We start from the raw sequence: 24,250 nt of genomic DNA, 5'->3' as shown, positions 1-24,250 counted from the left end.
ATCTATATAACTCATTGTCGTCATCCTTTTAAGATAAACCTAAAAGGACTTTGAATGTGTCCACTAGATTGCTATTGACAAGTGCCTTTAACAGTCTAAGCATTTTTCTAGAGTATGGTGGATACCTGATGGCTGAATCACCTAAAAAGCTTTTGAAGAGAACAGATTTCTTGTGACTGAATGCATCAAATGAGTAAGAACCAATTCCACTTTCACCGACTCCTCCGAATGGCAATGTGGGAAGTGTAAACTGGACATATCAAATATATTCAGATGATGATAAAGCTTTAAATAGTAACTAGATTTTGACCCGTGCAACCGCACGGGTGTTTGTTTTCACTTTTCTATACATAAATTATTGTTTTAGAAAATAAGTGGTATATATTTTTAATGTTAATCATATACTTAAATATTTATATAACTATTTCAAATATAATAATTTTATAATTTACATGTTATAATTAATTAATTGTTTAAACCTTACGTATTTGACACTTCTTATTATATATTTATCTCATTGTATTTGTAAATTAATATATTCATGAGAAAATATATTTAAAAAATATTTTGTATTTAATTTATGCTAAATTCTGACCCGTATTTCAAAACTGGATTTCTTTTTACCAATATTTTTATGCTTATTTATTTTAGATAATTTATTATTGTATATATAAAAGTGTAAGATATGTTAATTTTTAGACATGTATTATATAGTTTGTTAATTTTAAGTCGTTCTATCATCATATTATATTTTAAATAAATAATTTATATTTATGAAAATAAAATTTATAAATTTATCAATTGAATATAATTTTATCATATTTATTTTAGTATAATAATTATATTTTAACATGATCATGACTATAAAAGTAGATAAAATAGGATATAATTTATTTATTTTTATTTCTAAACGATAACTTAAAATACATTAAGTTATTGTTTAAATATTACACAGATTTATTAGAAATTTTAAAATATAATATATAAATATATATTATATTTAAAAATATATATATTATGATTAAAGTAGTTACATATATTTTATATTATTAACTTTAAAGAAATACATGTTAATTTTTATACATGTATTATATAGTTTGATAATGTTAACCCATCTTACCAACATATTAGATTTTATTTTTGAACATAAATATTTTATAATTACGAAAATAAAATATATAAATATATAAATTTAATACAATTTTATTATATTTAGCTCAATATAATAATTTTAATTTAATATAATTGATTATGATTATATAATAACTAAAATGTTATAGATTTTTTTATTTTTCATTTTATATAACTGAATATATTAATGTATAATAATATTTTAAACTAATTTTGAAATTAGTGAAAATATTTAAATATAATTTCAAAAATGAAGATCTTATAAAAATATTTTTAAACAGATTTGTTAGAATTTTAAAATAAATATATTTATATTTAAAATGAAAAGATATCAAAAGATACTATGATTAAAATATTTTAAAAATTATATTTATTATTAATCTGAATTAAAATATAGTATGAATTCAGAATTTCTATGAATAGGTCCATTAGGTCCATTTTTAAAAAAATCTCACATAAATCAAGGTTGTGACTTCTGTTTTAATATATAAGATGATAAAACTGCTTATAAGTGAGATATATATATATGACTAGTGTATCTTACATGAACAGCTGTGTCGTTGACTACTATGCTTCCAGTAGAAACTGTCTTGGTAAAACTCTCTTTCAGGCTGTGGTTTTTTGGTAAACAAATACGCAGCAAGTGGCTTGGGTCGAGAATGAATCACGTGAAAACACTCTTCCAGGTTGTTGAGCTGAGCAGAATAAATGTGATCATTAGATATGCCTTTCAAAGCATAATCTGCCAAGGTATGTTGTTAATGTAATGAGTTACACCAACTAGAACACACAGTAACACATAGATAATTCTTTCCAAAAAATACGATTAGAATAATCTTTTTAAAAGCTCATACAAGTTTTTTTTAAAAGCAATTTTTTAAGCAAACTTAAGATAAACATTGACTTGTTGACTAGTCTCACTCATTCACAAACTTGTAACAGTCTACGAACCTCTCAAGCTCTTAGCCCCTAGACGCTTTGCTTCTCTTTATTCAGACTTGCAAATCTTACTATTGCTAAAAGCTCTCTCTGTGTGTTAAACCGGCAACACAGTGCCAAGACACCTCTTTATACTTTTAGAGGAAAACCCTAGACCTAATGATCTACCCAATGGAAACTTTCCATATTAAGCCATCCTTCCTAATCTCTAAGATGGATTGTTTCTTCTTCAATACTTCCTTTTTACTGACTTCTTAGTAAATCTTCCTTTAATACTCTTTCACCGACTCGTGCAGTCCTTGTATCCTCGTCTGATGTCGTAGTTCATGTCGCACTTTATGAACTACTAAAGCTCCGTCTTGACCATACATCTTCATATGTCACACATGAAATCCAAATTGATGAATCAGTCTGTATTGAATGGCAAGTGGTTCCTACCATGAGGATTGGCAGGAGAGGGCCAAATATTTATTCACTCATGATCAAAGAATCTAATGGCACGTCAAGCAAGATTGTTGGAGAAATATTCCTGATTGATGAGACAAAAAGATTAGCATAAGGGAGAGATGATCTGAATGATGAGAATAAGAGAGAGGAACTCACAGGTTATCTCTGTTCTTTTGACCTCCATAGATGATTTTATCAGAAACTTCCTTCTCCTCTAACATCTTAGACAGGCGATCAAACTGATTCAAGTTTACAATACGTGACATATCTTTGGACTCCCTAGATTTGTTCCCATAAAATGCCTCCAATTCTTGCTTCAGGGCATCAATCTTGAGAAGAGAAAAGAGAGAGTCTAAACACAGAGGTGCATCAAGGATGTATCTTAAGTTCTTAAGCTTACCACTTTTGGAGCATATTCTTTTGTCGTCAGGATATAGTCTGGAGAAATGCACACCTGTCCATTGTTGCAGCCCCATTTACCTGATATTATACGCCTGACAGTAATCTTTATAGATAAAAAGAACAATATGTATTTGGGAAGTTACATCCTCGAAACAAATAAAACTAATTGCGCACTGTAATGCCACTAGGAAAAGGAGAGTATTTCTTGACATCCAAATTGGTATCTGAGTCTATGACAACAAGAGATTTTCCCCCAAGCTCCAGAGAAACCGGGGTGAGATGCTTCACAGCTGCCGTCATTATGATACGCCCAATTCTCGAACTACCTAACCAAGCAAGAGTGGAACCTTTAGTGTTTTGAATACATTCCTAGAAATGTGTTTGTTAATATGAACCTGTGTAGAATATTTTGTTCCACTTCTGCTCAAGCAGCAGAGTTGTTTCAGTAACAGCCCCTTCTACAACTCTCACTGCACAAGGGTCTAGATACTGTTCCAGTAACTTTGCGAGCAGAGAAGAAGAAGCTGGAGCCAGTTCTGATGCCTTTAACACAACAGTATTCCCAGCAGAAATCGCACCAATAACAGCATCAATAGACAACACTTGCAAGAAACAAGAAGTAGTCAAATGTCGTTTGAAGGCATACAAAGCTATAGGGAAAACTTAAATCAGTCAGGGGTTGCTTAAACATACTAAAAGGATAATTTCAAGCCGAGATTACAAGGACCAGTCCGAGAGGTTCTGACACAATTTTGGCTGATGCAGGAAACGTTGTTAGTGTTGGAATAAGTCTGAAAGAAAAGGAAACTTGAGTTACAAGTTAGAGACCTAATCCTACCGAGTTATGGTTTAAAAGATTAGGAAATATTCAAATATGTTAAACCTAATGACTTTAGTAAACTTTGAGTTATATATAAGGAGATGCAAGTATGTTGCATAACTTATGAGTTTTGGTGATTGTGTGAGAGCTTTAGTTTTGAGTGATTTTCTAAAGCATTGAGAGATTAATAAGAGAGCAAATTCTTATTATGATTGTTTGAGTTCTATACGTTCAGATTCTACATGTGGTATCAGAGCTTCTAGGATTCGATCCGTTTGAAGCAAGGCAAGGAAACAATGGGAGATATAATACCGTATTCGTTAAAAGCCAAGGAGGCGAAATCATCTTCAATCAGCTGTCCTATGCTAAACTCAACCAACTATACTGTGTGGGCAATAAGGATAAAGATCATACTTAAGGTGCATAAAGTATGAGAGGTTGTCGAAGAAGAATCCACTGATGGAGAGAAGAACAATGTCGCGATTGCAATTTCTTCGAAGTCAGCCGCTCTAGGGGAAACCATTGAAGAAAAAAAGTTGGTCAAGAAGTTTCTCTCAAGTCTCCCTCGAAGAAAATATATACATATTGTGGCCTCGTTGGAGCAAGTTCTTGATCTAAAGACTACGACCTTCGAGGATATTATTGGACGTCTGAAGGCATATGAAGAACGTGTTACTTTGGATGAAGAAGAAGAAACAAAAGATACTCAGAAGCTTATGTATGCAAACTCGGATTCTCAATCTGCCTCTTCAAATCACGACTCCAATGGAAACTTTCGTGGTAGGGGACATGAACGAAGCTATTATAACAGAGGCAGAGGGAGAGGACGTTACAATGATCGATACTATAGTGAAATTGATCTGTCAAAAATCACTTGTTTCCGCTGCGACAAAAATGGTCATTACGCATCCACCTGTCCAGATCGTTTACTTAAGCTACAAGAGACCATAAAGGCTAAGGAGAAAGAGGCCGACACAACAGAGGCAGAAGAGCTCATGATGCATGAGGTTGTGTAATTAAATGAGAAGAATGTCAGACCCCGAGATTTTGAGAAAAACAATGAAAACGTTTGGTACTTAGATAATGGCGCAAGTAATCACATGACTGGGAGTCGAAGCTTTTTCAAGACCCTAAACGAGTCAATCACAGGAAGGGTACGGTTTGGAGATGACTCGTGTATCGACATAAAGGGAAAAGGCTCGATCTTGTTCTGTAGCAGAGATGGATCGAAGAAAATTCTAGCTGATGTTTACTATATACCGGACTTAAAGTCAAATGTCATCAGCCTTGGGCAGGCTACAGAAGCTGGTTGTGATGTTAGAATGAAAGATGACTATCTTACGCTCAAAGACAAAGATGGGAAGCTACTTGCCAAAGCTAAAAGGTCAAGAAATCGGTTATACAAAGTTCTTATGGACATCATTGATCCAGTTTGCCTGCAAGCTGCAACTTTAAGTGATTCGGCTAAGTGGCATTCGCGTCTTGGACACATAGGAAGAGATTCCATGAAGAAGATGATCAAGAATGAGCTAGTAATTGGGATACCAGACATAGAAGTAGATAAAGACACATGCTCCTCATGTATGCTTGGAAAGCAAGCAAGACAATCATTCACACAAGCGACCACTTATAGAGCAGAGAAGATACTTGAGTTAATACACGGCGACTTATGCGGTCCCATCACGCCCCAAACTCCATCCTCTAAGAGATATATCTTCGTGCTCATAGATGATTGCTCTCGCTATATGTGGTCAATATTTCTTAGAGAAAAAGGAGAAGCGTTTGAGAAGTTCAAAACATTTAAAGCCATGGTGGAGAAGGAAACCAGAGCTTCTATCAAGACGTTCATGACAGATCGTGGTGGAGAGTTTACCCCAAGTGAGTTTCTAGCATTTTGTGAAGCATCTGGTATTGCCAGGCACTTAACGGCTCCCTACTCCCCGCAGCAAAATGGAGTGGTGGAGAGATGCAACAAAACTCTAATGGGAATGACAAGGAGCATATCAAGAGGTATGGAGTGTCCAAACTATTTATGGGGAGAAGCTGTGCGACACTCCACATATTTGATCAATCGAGTTGCAACACGAGTCCTTGAAAACAAAACTCCGTATGAGGCACTAAAAGAAAAAAAACCCCTCTGTTGAGCACATTCGAGTATTTGGCTGCATCAGTTATGCGAAGGTAGTCACACCAAATCTCAAGAAACTTGATAATCGATCTCGTATGCTTGTGCACCTCGGCACAGAACGAGGATCAAAGGCCTACAGGCTGTATGATCCAACAACTCGCAAGATTGTTGTAAGCAGGGATGTTATTTTTGATGAGAACAAAATGTGGAACTGGAGAAACAACTCTAAAGATAGTGGAGGAACATTCAATGTCGCCTATGGAACGTTTGGAAACAGAGGAATCAATGATGATGATGTCAGAAGATCAGAAACAAGCGGAGGAAGCAACAAAGCAATAGTTACACATGATGATACTGCAGAGACTCGAGACAGTGAAGAAGAACATGATGAAGTTGAAGAAGATAACGAGGAAGACACGCTACGAAGATCCACACGGGAGAGAAAGAAACCGGCTTACTTAGATGATTACATTCTCTTGGCTGAACTTGATGGTGAGCGTCTTCTTCTAAGCTTGAATGATGAACCTTGGGATTATGAAGAAGCAAAGGATCAAGAGGTATGGTGTGATGCTTGTGATGATGAAATCGCTTCGATAATCAAGAACAAAACGTGGGAGCTGGTTGATCTTCCTATAGGAGCAAAAGCCATTGGTTTAAAGTGGGTCTTTAAGGTCAAAAGGAACTCTGATGGGAGCATAAATAAGTTCAAAGCTAAGCTGGTGGCAAAAGGTTATATACAGAGGCATGGGATTGATTTCGATGAGGTCTTTGCTCCGGTAGCTCGATATTGAGACAGTAAGGTTCCTTGTTGCGTTAGCAGCCTCAAAGGGATGAGAAATACACCATCTAGATGTAAAAACAGCCTTCTTACATGGAGATTTGAAAGAGGAAGTGTTCGTTTGCCAACCAGAATGGTATGTGATCAAAGGGCAAGAAAATAAAGTATACAAACTAAAGAAAGCTCTGTATGGTCTACGACAGGCTCCACGGGCTTGGAATGACAAACTTAATAAGGTACTTGGAAGCTTGGGTTTTGTTAAATGCTCAAAGGAGCCAGCTGTGTATCGCAAGATAGAGAAAGTGGATGATCTCTTAGTGGCTGTGTATGTGGACGACCTGTTAGTCACAGGCTCAAGTCTTGAGCTTATAACTAAGTTTAAGAAAGGAATGGCAGAGAACTTTGAGATGAGTGACTTAGGAAAGCTTACTTATTATCTTGGGATTGAAGTGGTTCAACATCAAGGAGGAATCACACTGAGACAAGAGAAATATGCTATGAGAATCTTATCTGAATCGGGGCTGAAGGATTGCAATGCAGTTCATATCCCAATGGACCCGAGATTGAAGTTATCTAAGGCGCAGGAAGAAGCAAGTGTGAATGAAAAGGAATATAGAAGGAACATAGGTTGTCTCAGATACTTGTTGCACACTCGACCTGACCTTTCTTTTGTGGTAGGCGTCCTCAGCAGATACATGCAATCTCCGAAGGTATCTCATGAAGCAGCGTTGAAGGTTGTGTTGCGGTACTTGCAGGGAACGTTATCATATGGTCTTAGTTTCAGTCGAGCAAGTAATGCGAAAGTGGAAGGATACAGCGACAGTTCTCATAATGTGGATGAGGATGATGGTAGAAGCACATCAGGGAACGTTTTCTACTTTGCAAACAGTCCAATCACTTGGAGTTCACATAAACAAGAGACAGTGGCGCTATCCTCTTGCGAGGCCAAGTTCACGGCGGCGACTGATGCAGCTAAGCAAGCTATTTGGCTTCAAGACCTTTTGGAGGAGATCACAGGGACTGAGAGCAAGAAGGTGTCAATCATGATTGACAATAAATCAGCCATAGCCTTGACAAAGAATCCTGTATTTCACGGCCGCAGCAAACACATTCATCGTCGTTATCACTTTATTCGAGAATGTATTGACAAAGGGATGATTGAAGTGCATCATGTAGCCGGAGTCTTGCAAAGAGCTGATATACTAACCAAACCTCTGGGAAGAACAAAGTTTAAGGAAATGAGAGATCTCATAGGAGTGAAAGATGTGTTGAAACCCGACTTCAAGCTTAAGGGGGAGAATGTTAGAATAAGCTTCAAAGAAAAGAAAACTTGAATTACAAGTTAGAGACCTAATCCTACCGAGTTATGGTTTAAAGGATTAGGAAATATTCAAATATGTTAAACCTAATGAGTTTAGGAAACTTTGAGTTATATATAAGGAGATGCAAGTATGTTGCATAACTTATGAGTTTTGGTGATTGTGTGAGAGCTTTAGTTTTGAGTGATTTTCTAAAGCATTGAGAGATTAATAAGAGAGCAAATTCTTATTAAGATTGTTTGAGTTCTATACGTTCAGATTCTACAGTTAGAGACGTCTTTGCCTGAGATTTAAATAAAAACAGAATAATGGTTACTAAATTTGACAACAAACTCTGCATTAGGTTGTATCTAAAAGCACACCTTATCTGGTGCCATCCAGACTTTTAGCTGCTTAAGAGCTAACTTGATCGAGTATCTCAATAGAGCTACCTGCATAATTACGTAACCATCATAATCAAATAACTACTGGGTTGAATGGTTTTTGTACTCATTATTAGTAATCAGAATATAATCAAACTCACAGCTTGTACACCAAAAGAGCTTAATGACCAGATTACATATTGTTCATACCAAACCTTAAACACAATGCCTAAGAAATAAACGAATAAAAAAGCTACCAAACTAAGTGGCAACTTATGTTGGTAACACTAAATGTGAAAGGTCCATTTTCGAAAGCTCAGTTTTGTTGTTCATTGGGATGTAACGAGGGCACACGGAACAAACGTCCAAAGATACGTGGAATCCCAATAAAATACAGGTTGGTTGGCAAATTAAATGTCTACGGTTCATTGAACATAAAAATTACAAAAATTAATGAGAAAATTACTAGAATGTTATAGAAAAGTTAGTTTATTACTAGAATGTTATATCTCTTTTGAAAATTACTAGAATGTTATATATCTTTTAAAAATTATTAGAGTGTTTTGTTACCCCTAGTAAATGACAATAAGGGCCTTTGGTTAGTTTTTTTTAATTGAAATTATTTTTAAACATTAAATCCACATTACTAATTAAGTATCCACATAATCAATAGAGAACAATCAACCATCTCTTTAATTACATAACGTTGAAAAAAAAACACAATAACACATCACAACTTCGTCGAAGAACTAATAACCACATCTTCCCTGAAATCGTCATCGACATTGTGTTTACTACCTCTTCCTCGAACTAACTCTCTGTCTTGTCTTCTCCGATATCGTCTTCCCTGAAATCGTTGTGTCCAATCGTTTTTACGAAATATTTTTTGCTGCAATCATCCGAAATCCTCTTCTCTGCTGCGTTTTTCGAGTTTGTGGCTGAGTTTTAATTTATTTTGTGGCTGAGTTACTTTTCTTTTAGGGCTGGTTTATATATGCAGTTGTGGCTGAGTTACTTCTCGCCAATTTCCGAAAACCTTGTTATAAGAAGTGTGCATTCCGAGGAGAAAAGACAAATACATTCCAAAAACACCCAGATCGGCAATTGTGGGATGTATTTAATTAAGTTTGTTTGTGATTTCATACCCATATATGGATAATCTATTTTTTTTTTCAGATCTGAGTGAAAGAGAAATTTGAACAAAAAAAAAATAAAGGAGACAAAAAAAAGTGACAGATTCAGCAGAGACGACACATAGGAGTTCATTGAAGCTTGGATACATGGATGAATACCAGAATGGTGCAGAAAACATGTATTTTTGGTTGTCTATGTAAAAAACATAACTCACCCATGTATTGTGTGTTTGATTTATGCTATGTTTACACTATTCAGCCGTGTCGTTTATATATCACAGCCGTATCATTTACATAACTCAGCCATACCTCAAACATACCTTAAAATCAGAAAATGTTTAGATAACTCAGCCGTATCGTTTATAAAAATCAGCAATACCTCAAACATACCCTCGAATCGGAAAACTGAATTCAAGTACTTTAAGAAGTTATATTGAAGATCATCTTATCAATATCAAGTGAATATAAATCAACTGAATGTGTATAGTTTCTTGAATTTCAAGTTGAGACTTTAACTTAATCTTGAGATATATGTTCTCTTACAATCACTTATACAATTCTTACTTACAAGACTCTAACTTTAATCTTTTCTTAAATATAAACCTCAAACCATAAACTATAGAATTATAAAGTTATAAAAATTTAAAGTTTATCTTTGAACATTAAATCCAATATTTTTATTATTATTTAAAGTTTAATATTTAGGTTTTAAGTTTAGATTTATAGCTTAAAGTTAAACTCAAATTTTAATCATTTAAAAAAATAATCTTTAATTTAAAGTTCCATTTTAAATTTTGATTTAAACCCGTAACAACATTTTATAAATTTAACCAATTTTTAAAAAAAAATTTGAAAAGAACTAAAATTACAAATTATATTGCTTTTTTCATGACCATTGATTGATTTTAGTCTAAGGGCTCAATATTTTCGATATAAAATTATAATATTTTATAACGTTTTAAAATTTAAACTACAAATATTAAATATAAAATTATAAAGTTAAATATTTCAAAACATGATCTCAAACCATATCTATTTCGAACCTTTAACCCTAAACCCTGAACCACATACTTTGACATGTACCATAAAACATTAAAGGGCTTTTTGCAGAATTGACCTACAACTTAAAGTCAAACACAAAACTAACCTTCCTTTTTTTTAAAAATTGGTTTTGCCCTATTCACCCCACAAGTTCATATAATTTACGAAAATGCCATCAATTTTTTTTTTCTTTTCGAAAATGACATTTTTACTCTCTCACCCTCATCATCTTCAAGTAATTACAAGATTGCCATTGTCATCAATACCACAACAACCATGAACAACCAATTTGAAGCTCTTAATGCTCCCAAAATCGATTTACCCTTCTTATTTTTCCATTCTTGTGAACTAAACACAACATATCTCTCACTTTCTCTCCACAATGAGCTAAAAAAACCCAAGATTTTGATTCTAAAATTTTTATGGTTCATAGAGTCATAGAAGCTAACGATTATGGGTAGGTTACTTTCGTTTGTGATTCTGTGTGCTTGGAGAAGTCTTATGTATGCAAAGGAACTTATCTCACCAATTTAAGTTATGACATCAAGTTTTTTTCCAGATCTGTTCGTCAGACGACTTAGTGTGTGAATGGGAAGGCAGGATAAAAGCAGATCATATGCATCTGCCTTTTCTCTGTAATTTATTGCCAATCACCTTTTTTATAACAATGTAAATAGCAGGACAGGAGAACTACACATATCCAATTTTTTTTGTCCTTTTCTGCTAAAAAGCAGTTGTCCTGCAGTTTACTCCACTTTTGTAGCTGTTCAACTATTTTTATTTTTCTTACCATTACGTGATTTTTTCTAAATTAACTTAATTGAAACTCTTTAATTAAATAACACCAACTATTAAAAATATATTCACTCTCGCACACTCCACGTTGAAGCTGTTTGTCACATCCTCTCTTATAATATGTGTCAATCAAAATGATAAAAGGGATCTTTTTTTTTTAAAGGGATCCATTTCTCATCTTTATATGTTCGTATTTAATATATGTATGTATTAAATTAGAATAAAAAGTATATATATATGAGAATACTTATTTAAGAAAAAATATACAATAAATATTAATAAAATATATTTCATTAATTAAAAATTAATATGATTTTGTATTAGTCAACTAAAGTAATAAATCTAATTTTTATAGATGTAGTTTTACCTTATATATAATAATTATTCTAATAAATATATTCATAAACTATACATATATAGATTTGGTTTCTTTCACTTTATTCATATAAATATAGTTCACAAAGTTTGACATTAAAAATTGTAAATACATAATATGATAAAATTGTTATAACATACTTAATAATATAATTTTCTCTAATTTGTTAATGGTTATCTCACACTAATATTATTTGTGTCGTTTTTAATTTATAGATATTATGTCTAATAACCGACAAACACCCAATATTTTCCGATATTGTTTATATTTGTTTATACATTATGTATTTTAGTGTAATTTTATTATTTAAATATATATTATATATTTTTGAATTGTTTTGTCATTCATAACTATAATAAATTACTTCATATGCTTTGATATTTACTTGATCTACTTTGATATGTATCTCTCACGCATCATTCGCTTAATATAAATCTCTCCTGCATGATCTGCATCTCTCCTGCATGATCCGCTTGATTTGCACTTGTTCTGCTTGATCTGCACTGCTTGAACTGTTTTTACCATTCGAAGCCTTACTTGGGAAGTCGTCTGGCTGTAGACGACTTATCTGGAAGTCGTCTGGTCAACGCAGAGGTTATTTTTGCAATTGACTTTGAAATCTGTAACCTGAGACGATTGAAAGTTAAGTCGTCTGTTTTTGTTTGGTTTCAAAAAAATTTCCAAAGAACCTAGACGACTTACATTTCAGTCGTCATAGGTTAGTTTTGCATTTGACTGGATAATTTCAGAACTTTGACTTCCCCAGACGACTTACATTTCAGTCGTCTGGCGAAAATTAAAATAATAATATTTTTTTAAAAGTAAACGACTTACAATTAAGTAGTCATATGTTAGTTTTGCAATTGAAAAAAAAAACTTCAAGATTTAATTATACACAGACGACTTATAATTCAGTCGTCCACGAGACGACTTACTTGTAAGTCGTCCAGGATTTTTTTCCAAGATTCTGGTCAAACCTCGTAAATCCTGGACGACTTACATTTCAGTCGTCTCGTGGACGACTGAATTATAAGTCGTCTGTTCTTGAAGTTTTTTTTTCAATTGCAAAACTAACCTATGACGACTTAACTGTAAGTCGTCTATTTTTTAAAAATATTATTATTTTAATTTTCACTAGACGACTGAAATGTAAGTCGTCCAGAAAAGTAAAACTTCTGAAATAATCCAGTCAAATGCAAACCTAACCTATGACGACTGAAATGTAAGTCGTCTAGCTTTTTTGGAGTTTTTATTTAACCAAACAATAGTAGACGACTTATTTTTCAGTCATCCGAAATAACATATTTCAAAGTCAATTGCAAAAATAACCTCTGCGTTGACCAGACGACGTATAGTTTAGTCGTCTGGACAACTTAGATTGAAGTCGTCCGCGTCTTCTCCGCTAGTTTTTAAGTCTTCTACGTTAGTTTTTGAATAACTTGTATTTTTAAGAGTGATAAGTAACTTCAAGATATGTAAAACTCATATTTACAAAATATGTTCTCTCCCTTAGTTTTACTAAATTTGACTAAGTTTTTCAACGCAAACTTATAAAAAATATGATATGCTTTGACTAGTTACTATTGTTTGTTTCCATCTCTTAAGTATTATTGTTATAGACAATAATGATGACTATTGTTATGAGTTGGAAAAAGGGTTAAAATGCTTCTTAAAATGTTGTATCAATATGAAGCTACCAACATTCTTGTTTATTAAGATGAGAAAAAGGCCATTGGAGTTTATTATTGCATATGAGAGATCCAAAGATAAGAAAAAGGCTACTGAAGTCTATTATTTCATTGATTTGTAAATGTATAAACACATTGTTAGCATATTTAATACATCTTGGAAAACATTATTACTGATTTTACAAAAAATTCACAACTAAAAGAGTAGACATGCAATTCACAAAACAGACTACAAACAAAACTATTATAGATCATTCCTCTATAAAGACAAGCTTGGACTCCACTTGATATGGAAGAAAACTTTGTCAGAAGACTTCCAGGAAGTCCAGACGACTTTTAAGAAGTCCAGACGACTTCCAGGAAGTTCAGACGACTTTGTCAGAAGACTTTTAGGAAGTTCAGACGACTTCCAGACGACTTTACAGGAAGTCCAGACGACTTTTAGGAAGTCCAGACGACTTCCAGGAAGTCCAGACAACTTTGTCAGAATACTTCCAAGAAGTCCAGACGACTTCCAGACGACTAACAGGTAAGTCGTCCCAGAAGTCTTCCAGATCTGAAAAACCTGCATATTAAATCCAGATCTGAAAACCTGCATATCCAAAAACGTTCAAATGGCTTAAAAACAGAAAAAAATGAGTGGAAGATTAGATAAATTTACCTTTATAGAACACACAAAAATACATATCTAAAAATAATAGATTTACCTTTAAATTAGTGGAAGATGAGTACCATCTAATTAAAAACCTGCAAAAAAGATAGATTAGTAAGAAAGACATGAGACAAAACTGAAAAATTCATATAAAATTTGGTGTTTTCATGTCAAAGAGATTAAAGTGGGTTTGGAGGGTTTTAGTTTGGGAAAAAAGTAAGAACTTTATACAATAAGAAGTTACCAAATGAAGAAAAATCAGACATAAGAACTTACCAAAACGCTCAGATCTATTATGAAAGGGAGACTTCGTCAGAAGACTTCCTGGAAGTCCAGATGACTTCCTGGAAGTCCAGATGACTTCCTGGAAGTCCAGACGACTTCCTGGAAGTCCAGACGACTTCCTGGAAGTCCAGACGACTTCCTGGAAGTCCAGACGACTTCCTGGAAGTCCAGACGACTTCCTGGAAGTCCAGACGACTTCCAAGAAGTCCAGACGACTTCCAGACGACTAACAGGTAAGTCGTCTCAGAAGTCTTCCAGATCTGAAAAACATGCATATCAAATCCAGATCTGAAAAACCTGCATATCCAAAAACGTTCAAATGACTTAAAAATAGAAAAAAATAGTAGAAGATTAGATAAATCTACATTTATAGAACACACAAAAATACATATCTAAAATTAATAGATCTACCTTTAAATTAGTGGAAGGTGAGTACCATTTGATTAAAAACCTGCAAAAGAGATAGATTAGTAAGAAATACATGAGATAAAACTGAAAAATTCATATAAAGTTTGGTGTTTTCAAATCAAAGAGATTAGAGGGAGGTTGGAGAGTTTTAGAATGATGAACATTACTTTTTTGTTGCAGCCATTTGAGAGGAGGAGAGAGAATGTGTAATTTTTTTCTTTATATAGGGAGACAAAAAATCCAATTAGGTTAAATATTTTTGACTCAGACGACTTCGTGGACGACTTACATTTCAGTCGTCTGGTGAAGAAATTAAAACAGACGACTTACATGTAAGTCGTCCAGAAGAGTTTAATATTTTAGCGGGAAATTAAATATTTTTAGCGGGAAACTAAAATAGAAGACTTTCCAGACGACTTACAAGTAAGTCGTCTGGTTTAAATTATTTAAGCGGGAAAATAATTTTTTTAAAAAATTTTAGGCGGGAATATTTGGACGACTTACATGTAAGTCGTCTGTTTTAATTTCTTCACCAGACGACTGAAATGTAAGTCGTCTAGACCCTAAACATAACCCCTAAACTAGCTTTTATATGTCCGGTAAATGATCTGGTTAGGTTAAAACGTACATTGGTAAAATTAAAGGTTCGGTACGATGTGGACGACTGAAATATACGTCGTCCGAGTAAATTATTCAACAGACGACTGAAATATAAGTCATCCACACCCTAAACATAACCCCTAAACTTAATTATCTAATTAAACACTTCATAAAATCAAATCAAACTTGGAAAGTGTTTACTATACACAGAAATAAACACATATAGGTGAAAACTAATTTTTGAAAAAAACATTTTAATTTTCCAAAATCTAACCCTAACAATACATACAATACTACAACATATGTTTGCCAAATTCCTAAACCAAAGAATATCATGATTCACTACTTTCACTCATCTATCTTCAAAACAAATCAATTTTATCATATCTTAATTTATATCACTTAAAACTGTTTATAATTACTTGATTTTTATTTTTCACGCATCAAAATATTTTTTTACAAGATTTATAAATTATTTTTAAAATAAACTGGTACCAGACGACTTACACTTCAGTCGTCCAGACGACTTGCAACATCTCAGACGACTCAGACGATTTACTGGGGCTATATTCGTAAAAATGGCTTCTGTTTTTTTGTTTGGTCACAAGGGGCTGAGCTGTAATTTCACTAGGCTTTTAAGTTAGTTTTGCATTTGATTCAAGTTTGGGTATAGGTTTGGGGTTAAAATCAAGTTGTGGGTTAGTTTTGGCAAAAACCCCAACATTAAACTTCAAACTTTTTTAAAAAATTAATTAATCATCTACCCTAAATTCTAACTACAAATGTTAAAACTCTAATATTTTTGTTATTTAAAAATATAATCTTAAATCTTAAATCGAACCCAAAACACTATATACCAAACCCTAAACTCACTCGGTTATATACCTAAACTTTAAACTTCATATTTAAACCACACATAAAAAAAATCAACATATAATCATAAAATCCAAGTTTTAAAATTTAAAGCTTTATAAAAAATACACTTTAATATAAAATATAATTTTAACCATCAAAATTAAAACATTAACCATTGATTGTTTTAATCTAAGGGCTACAAATCCATCTAGTGGTTATCTTCTAACTTCTTTCTCATTGGTTAGATTTTTTAGTACAAAGATTACAATTCTTGACCATTGATTAGTTTTGATCTAATGGTTTAAAATACATTTTTTCGTCACTCTCTCTCTTCTATTTGACGTCTCCTTCTCCTCTTCTATTTCTTTCGGGAGTTCTTTACAGTTCCAGATCTTCTTCATCTCACTCACTTTCTGTCTTCTAAACAAGAGAGATTCATACATTATCATTCATTTCTTATGCCTTAGTATATTTGGTTTGTAAATCTTAGAAGTGAGAAAAGAAGAAACGTCAAAGAAGAAAAGAAGATTGTCGGCAAAGAAGAGAAAGTGTCGAAGAAGACTGGTCTTCGCCATCATCACGGATATTGAGCTTGTCTCCATCTATACTTGCCGACGTCGTCCTTGTTTCAGTTTCTCAGATCCATTTTTGCCGGTCTCCATCTTCACCGTAGTCGCCACTACCACCCCTTCTCACCACACTGGTCACCTCTCTCTCTCTTTCAATCTCTCTCGCTCTTTCTCTGTGTTTTGAATTTGTTCTTGTTACTAGAAGGTAGATAAGGTAGAGGAGCTTGATGGTGGAGGAGATAACAAAACTGTTGTGTGGCTTGAAGACGTCGGAGCTCTCATGGTAACGGGACTGCGGTGGCAAAGGAAGAAGACAATAATGACCTCCCGGCTCTCGTGATATGGAAGAAACACATGGCGGTTTACTTAGGTTTAGATTTTGTCGACACGGCTGCAAGCTTTTTTGTTTTTAGGTTTTAGATTAGGGTTGGTTTATAATTAAACTCAGCCGTAACGTATGCATAACTCAGCTGTAAGTGTACATAATTCAGCCGTAACGTATCTGAATGGTATAAGCCAGTCGTAACGTTCCTATAACTCAGCAGTTAAGTGAAATATGTTTCACGACGTTTCGTATTTTTGGCGGAAAAAAATATTTTGGACGGGAAAAAATCATTCCTTCAACTCTGAACATAATATTTAAACTTTAATATTTTCTTAAATTTGAACCTCAAACCCTAAACTATAGAACTATAAAGTTATAAAAATTATAAAGTTTATCTTTTGAACACAATATTAAAATTTTAATCTTTTCTTAAATTTGAACCTCAAACCCAAAACTATAGAACTATGAAGTTATAAGAATTATAAACTCAGTCGTAACCTATGCATAACTCAGCTGTAAAGTATGCATAACTCAGCCGTAAAATATCTGAATGGTATAAGTCAGTCGTAACGTATCTGAATAGTATAAGTCAGCTGTTAAGAGTAATATGTTTCGCGACGTTTCATATTTTGGGCAAGAAAAAAGTATTTTGGGCGGGAAAAATCATTCCTTCAACTCTGAACACAATATTTAAACTTTAATATTTTTTTAAGTTTGAACCTCAAACCCTAAACTATAGAACTATAAAGTTATAAGATTATAAAATTTATCTTTTGAACACAATATTAAAACTTTAATCTTTTCTTAAATTTGAACCTCAAACCCAAAACTATAGAACTATAAAGTTATAAAAATTATAAACTTAGTCCTAACGTATGCATAACTCAGCCGTAATTTGATTATAACTTAGCCATAACGTATGCATAACTCAGCTGTAAAGTATGCATAACTCAGCCGTAACATATCTGAATGGTAAAAGCCAGCTGTAACATCCCTAAAACTCAGCCGTCAAGTGTAATTTGTTTCGCGACGTTTCGTATTTTGGGCGGGAACAAAATATTTTGGGCGGGAACAAACTCATTCCTTCAACTCTGAACACAATATTTAAACTTTAATATTTTCTTAAATTTGAACCTCAAACCCTAAACTATAGAACTATAAAGTTATAAAAATTATAAAGTTTTTCTTTTTAACACAATATTAAAATTTTAATCTTTTCTTAAATTTGAACCTCAAACCCAAAACTATAGAACTATAAAGTTATAAAAATTATAAACTCAGCCGTAACCGCATAACTCTGCTGTAAAGTATGCATAACTCAGCCGTAACGTATCTGAATGGTATAAGTCAGCCGTAACGTATCTCAATGGTATAAGTCAGCCGTAACGTTCCTATAACTCAGCTGTTAAGAGTAATATGTTTCGCGACGTTTCGTATTTTGGGCGGGAAAAAAATATTTTGGGCGGGAAAAAATCATTCCTTCAACTCTGAACGCAATATTTAAACTTTAATATTTTCTTAAGTTTGAACCTCAAACCCTAAACTATAGAACTATAAAGTTATAAAAATTATAAAAATTATCTTTTGAACACAATATTAAAACTTTAATCTTTTCTTAAATTTGAACCTCAAACCCAAAACTATAGAACTATAAAGTTATAAAAATTATAAACTCAGTCGTAACGTATGCATAACTCAGCCGTAATTTGATTATAACTTAGCCGTAACGTATGCATAACTCAGCTGTAAAGTATGCATAACTCAGCTGTAAGGTATCTGAATGGTAAAAACCAGCTGTAACATTCCTAAAACTCAGCCGTCAAGTGTAATTGTTTCGCGACGTTTCGTATTTTGGACGGGAACAAAATATTTTGGGTGGGAACAAACTCATTCCTTCTACTCTGAACACAATATTAAAACTTTAATCTTTTCTAAAATTTGAACCTCAAACCCTAAACTATAGAATTATAAAGTTATAAAAATTATAAAGTTAATCATTTGAAAACAATATTAAAACTTTAATATTTTCTTAAATTTGAACTTCAAGCCCTAAAACTATAAAGTGATAAAAATTATAAACTCAGCTGTAATGTATGAACCGTAACGTAAGGATAATTCAGCCCTAACGTATATATTGGAGACTTAATGTATGAACTAAAGTTATCATATTCAGATAACGCACCATCTGAGTCATCAAACATATAAACTTAGCTTTCAAATTCATCATCTTCTTCATCTTCTCTCATTTTCTTATTTTTTTTGTTCAACTCTCCTCTTTTCTTACAATTTACGGGACTTAACTTCTTCATCTCTCTCTTTGAATCTTTTTCTTCTGCAAGACGACGAATCCAATGAGAGAGGGAGCAGAAGGATATAGGACCGTCATATATGAAACTGGAGGAGGGAGCAGCAGGATATAGGACCGTCATATAATCAAAAAAAAAATCTATGTTTTTAGATCCAGTTGCAGAAACAAAAATTACCGGAACAATAAGATCTCAGAGAAAGATAAAGAATAAGTTCAAGAAGATAGATAAAGAAGATGAAAAATAACATAGACCCTTATTTTATTGTTGTAACATTAGTGATGACATGGCAAATCCGAATTGATGACATGGCGGATAACATGGAAAATCGGTTAGTCAGCCGCCAAACAAATATATAACTCAACCTAAATAAATTAGCCCTCATGTATAATATAAGTCAGCCGAAACGTGGATACTATTTCAGTAATTAATCTTTTGCTAATAAATCAGCTGTAATTAGGATGAAAAATCTTAAGTCAGTCGTATCGTCAAATAAATCAGCCGTCAAACAAATGATATTCTAGTAATTAATCTTTCGCTAATAAGTCAGCCGTAAATAAGTTGAGTTTTCTATTAATCCATCCAATGACGGCTGATTAAATATAACTCAGCCGTAACAAAATCTCATAAGTCGGCCGTAAATTCAATAACTCAGCCAATCGATGTTCATTAACTCAGCCGTAGAAACATAACTCAGCCGTGTCTTAACTACAACTCAGCCAAATTTTCCAGAAATCAAACCGTCGATGTATAAGTCAGCCGTAACTTGTGTACGTAAGTCAGTCGTTATCCCATAAATCAGCCAGATTTCTGTAAATCAGCTGTAACTAACGGCTAATTTATGTTCTTAAGTCAGCCATTTTCTCTTAAGTCAGCCGCATTGTTTAATTCAGCCGCAACGTAGCAATAACTCAGCCGTAACGACGTATATAGCTCTTTACCGCTGACTTAATGAAAACACGGAACCGAATTCCTACGTGGCGCCGGATTTTTGATTACGTGGCATAAAAAAGTAATGGCATTTTTGTAAATACGTTTTTTCTCATAACGTAAAAAAAGGGCACGCTTGGTATTTAAAAAATGTCAGTAATAAAAAAAAGATTTGTATGGTTCTAATCAATTGTCCTAAAATATTGTATATTTTAGTAAACTTCCCAAAATTAATTGCATATTGGTTTAATCGGACCCTTTTTATATTTATATTTTTAGGACTGGTTCCCACAAAGTTTACTTGCGGTCGTCAGATACTATGAAGAAAAAGTTGTCATTAAAGTCTCTACTTACGCAGTGGTTGGACAAGTGTCGAACCAGAACATCATGGTCACACAACTAGGTGATAAAACATAAATGACACCGCCCAAAAATAGAAGACTAGGCTTATCGAACTTACAGAGCCATGAAGACTCGTAAAAACTAGATTCAAATGATTGATGAAGACTTGAATAATCGATTTGAAAACTAACTAAGTAGGAGCATAAAAGAGGATATTATAAAGGGGACAAAAGGGTTTCACCACATCATAAAGGGGACAAAAGGGTTTCACCTCATAGACAGAATACTCGGGTTCAGGTTTGCCTAGATCGTCGTGGACAGCGGAGACGATCTCAGGCTCGTGTTTGTCGCAAATTACAAGAAATTTTTTAAGCTGAGTGACTCTCCACTCGTAACCACAGTTACTCCGGCATCAAAGTGTAACACCAGTATTTTCCGAAATAATTTAAATAAATAATAAGTTTGAAATCTTCATTTATTATTTCTCAAAAGTCAACTCCAAAGTCATAAATCCAAATAATATAATAAATCCCGAAAATATCAATAAAATCATAAAAACCGCAAGTCTGAAATGAAAGAAATAAAACTCCCAAAGCACCAATCCGATAGCAATCGCTTATGCTCGTTACTCTCACCTGAAAGGGGAAAGAAAAAGGGGGTGAGTAACATGGGAGTTACTTCGTGAGGTATGAAATGCTAAACCACAAACCACTGACTCAGTACATAGCACTACGACTATGTAAGCCTAGCTCTAGAATGAAACAAACACGGTGTCTAATACACCACATAAAACATCAAATGCGCTGATAGTGCATAACTAGATCACACGCCCCGCATTCTCCTTATATGAATATAAAGATATAACTCTATGTGCCGCTAGTACAAGAGTTCATCCTTGTATCCCGCAATCACCTATGCGCCCCTGGTACAAACGTCTTTGTACCCCGCAATCCCCATACAATGCGCCGCTAGCATAGACGTCTATATGTCCGGCAATTTCCATACAATGCGACACTAACACAAACGTCTCTATGTCCCGCAATCTCCACACAATGCGCCGTTAGCACAACATCTTTGTGCCACGCAATCTCATAACAGACTTATGTATACATATATAAATAACAGTTCTTAATTCATTCAGTTCAGTCAACCGTTGAATCCTCTATTATCCTATTTCCGATTTAACAATCAATAGTAATAATAAACAAACAAAACTCTCAAACAGACTCAATTCACAGAGACGGATCATGTTTCGAAACTAAACTTTCCATAATAGTAGTACTAAACTAGCTCGGGATATAATGGGATAGCCTTCACCTTAGCAATAAGGGAGAACCAGTAACTAATCCAACAATAAACAAGATGACTTGATCAGCAAAGAAGCTAGGATTTCACCATGGATCTCGAACTCACAACAATGGCACACCAGATCGGAAAATAACACACGTGAAAGGAGACATAAATATCATATAATAGATCTAAGGTTTAATTATGAAACTTGCAGTACAAGAAATTAATATAATCTCTTTTAACCTTCACGGCTTGAAATCGTAGTGGCGGATCTCGGCCCCAAAAGTGCATGCCCCTCTCCGGTGACTCACGGTTGAGGATCACTGCTTGTCAGACTGAAACGGCTCCGGTCGTGGTGCTTGGTGGTGTTGATGCGTGCCGGTGGCGTCAAGATGCGATAGCTCCAGCTCGTACATCTCTTCTCCACGGTGACAACGGATCTCTAGTAACACGAGCCACTCCTCCGGTGAAGGCGCTGGCTCCAGTGGCATGGCTCACGGTGGTTGATGGTGAAGGACATGGCTCCAATGGTGACGATGGTGGATGCGTCACGTCTTCTCGGTCATCAAACACACAGACACATGAATAACATGGGGGAGAAGAAGAGAATGGCACAAGAGATGAGCAACAAAGATGGGGGGAAGATGAAGGAACGGATGGGTCATGGCATGGCTTCGAAGAGCACGCCCATCTTCTACATACGGCGCATGACTTTTAGGTTTAGAAGAAGAAATACGCTTTAATTATATGGATACACGGTTTGGTTCACAAGGTTGAAATAATTAATTAGACCAAAAATAAATCAAGTTGATTTAGAGAAATTTAATTAATGGACATAAAGAAACCAAAACCCGAATTTAAGAATTCGGATCGTTACACGAAGTTTCGACGAAGCTCTGTCACCAAATTTTTACCATCCGTTAAGACTTTTACCATTGCAGAACAATGTAGACGCTTACGTAAGCAAACACCAAGATGGAGAAAGAGACAGAGAAAGAGAGAGAAAGAGAAGAAGAACAAATATTGAGTTTGGATCCGGAAAAGAGCTGACTTGATAATGTGAATAAACCGGTGCGGGATGGCCCAATGGTGACCCAGTGGTGATTACTTGACGCACTGACCACCGGGACATTCACATTTTCTCTCTTGGAAAAGGGGCAACCTACTACTTTTTTTTTGATAATGTGAATAAACCGGTGCGGGATGGCCCAGTGGTGATTACTTGACGCACTGGTCACCGGGACATTCACATTCTCTCTCCTGGAAAAGGGGTGATACGCCTTAAAAGGATCACTCGACCGGATTTGGAAAAGATATGAACTCCAAGAGGAGATATGATGGAATGAGGGGTCGCACAAAGGTTGCAGAGTGGCCTTTGATATTCCCGAACCAGATTGTTGCCGGATGTGACTCACCGGTCCAACAAAGAGGCGATCTTGAACCGTTGCTTGATATGACTCACAAGACCAACGGACAAAGGCGTTTGCTTGGAGCTAACCACACCAAGAAAACTAGAAAAGTTCTAAACAAAGAACAAAGAGTAAAGACTCAAAAAGTTGAAAGAAAATGGAATGATTTTATTGATAGAAGTGTTTGCATATTTATTGTAGAAAAAACACATGAAAAGTATTAATGATAGATCTAGATCTAGATCTGGATATGAAAATTAAAGACAAAGTAGAAAATATCTTGAGATCCAGATCTGGCCATAAATGTCTAACGTCCAGGTTCGTCTGAACCAAGTGGTTCCTTCGCGGTAAGGAGCAGGACGGACAGCGCGTTCTGGACAGTCGGGGTGATCGGATGGGTCAGGACGGACGGTCTGATCAGCACAATCCAAAGGTAAATTATGATCAGCATGGACGGAATGATCAGATGGAATGACACTGGCTGTAGGACTGGCATGTTCCAACATGAGAACCTCGGTTTCGTCGAGCTGGTAAACAAGAACGCCACCTTGGGACGTGTCCATGAACCAAACAGGACGGTGCTCGATCCAGGGCGTATCATACTCTCCCTCTTCAAAAGGATTTGTCCTCAAATCCATTTTACCTGAATCAAAAGAAAATGAATCAGACACAAAGAATTTTAAAAACAAGTAAAATTCATTAAAGGATAAATTTGGAGAGAAACTTCCTTGGAGTTTTGAAGTTGTTTTCATCAAATAATTCCAAGTCCTTTGGCGTCCATCATTTCTTGCTCTCCTTGGGAAATGATCATGCTTATCCTGTTCATTCAAAACAAAGTGCTTTTGGTTTGGACAGGAAATTGACTGAGGAAACACCTTTGGTTTGTTGAGGATCGGTTTTGGCTCAGGCCGCTTCTTTCT

At 34.5% G+C, this 24,250-nt stretch overlaps 1 pseudogene; it reads right to left on the bottom strand.

The window, feature by feature from the left end:
- On the bottom strand, positions 1–23,499 carry LOC106412877 (annotated as a pseudogene).
- Positions 23,500–24,250: the final 751 nt, after the last annotated feature.

Source organism: Brassica napus, chromosome A10 (genome assembly GCF_020379485.1).
Source record: "Brassica napus cultivar Da-Ae chromosome A10, Da-Ae, whole genome shotgun sequence".
NCBI lineage: Eukaryota > Viridiplantae > Streptophyta > Magnoliopsida > Brassicales > Brassicaceae > Brassica > Brassica napus.
The sequence above is the reverse complement of the archived record's forward strand: the minus strand, read 5'-3'. Positions and strand labels throughout refer to the sequence as shown.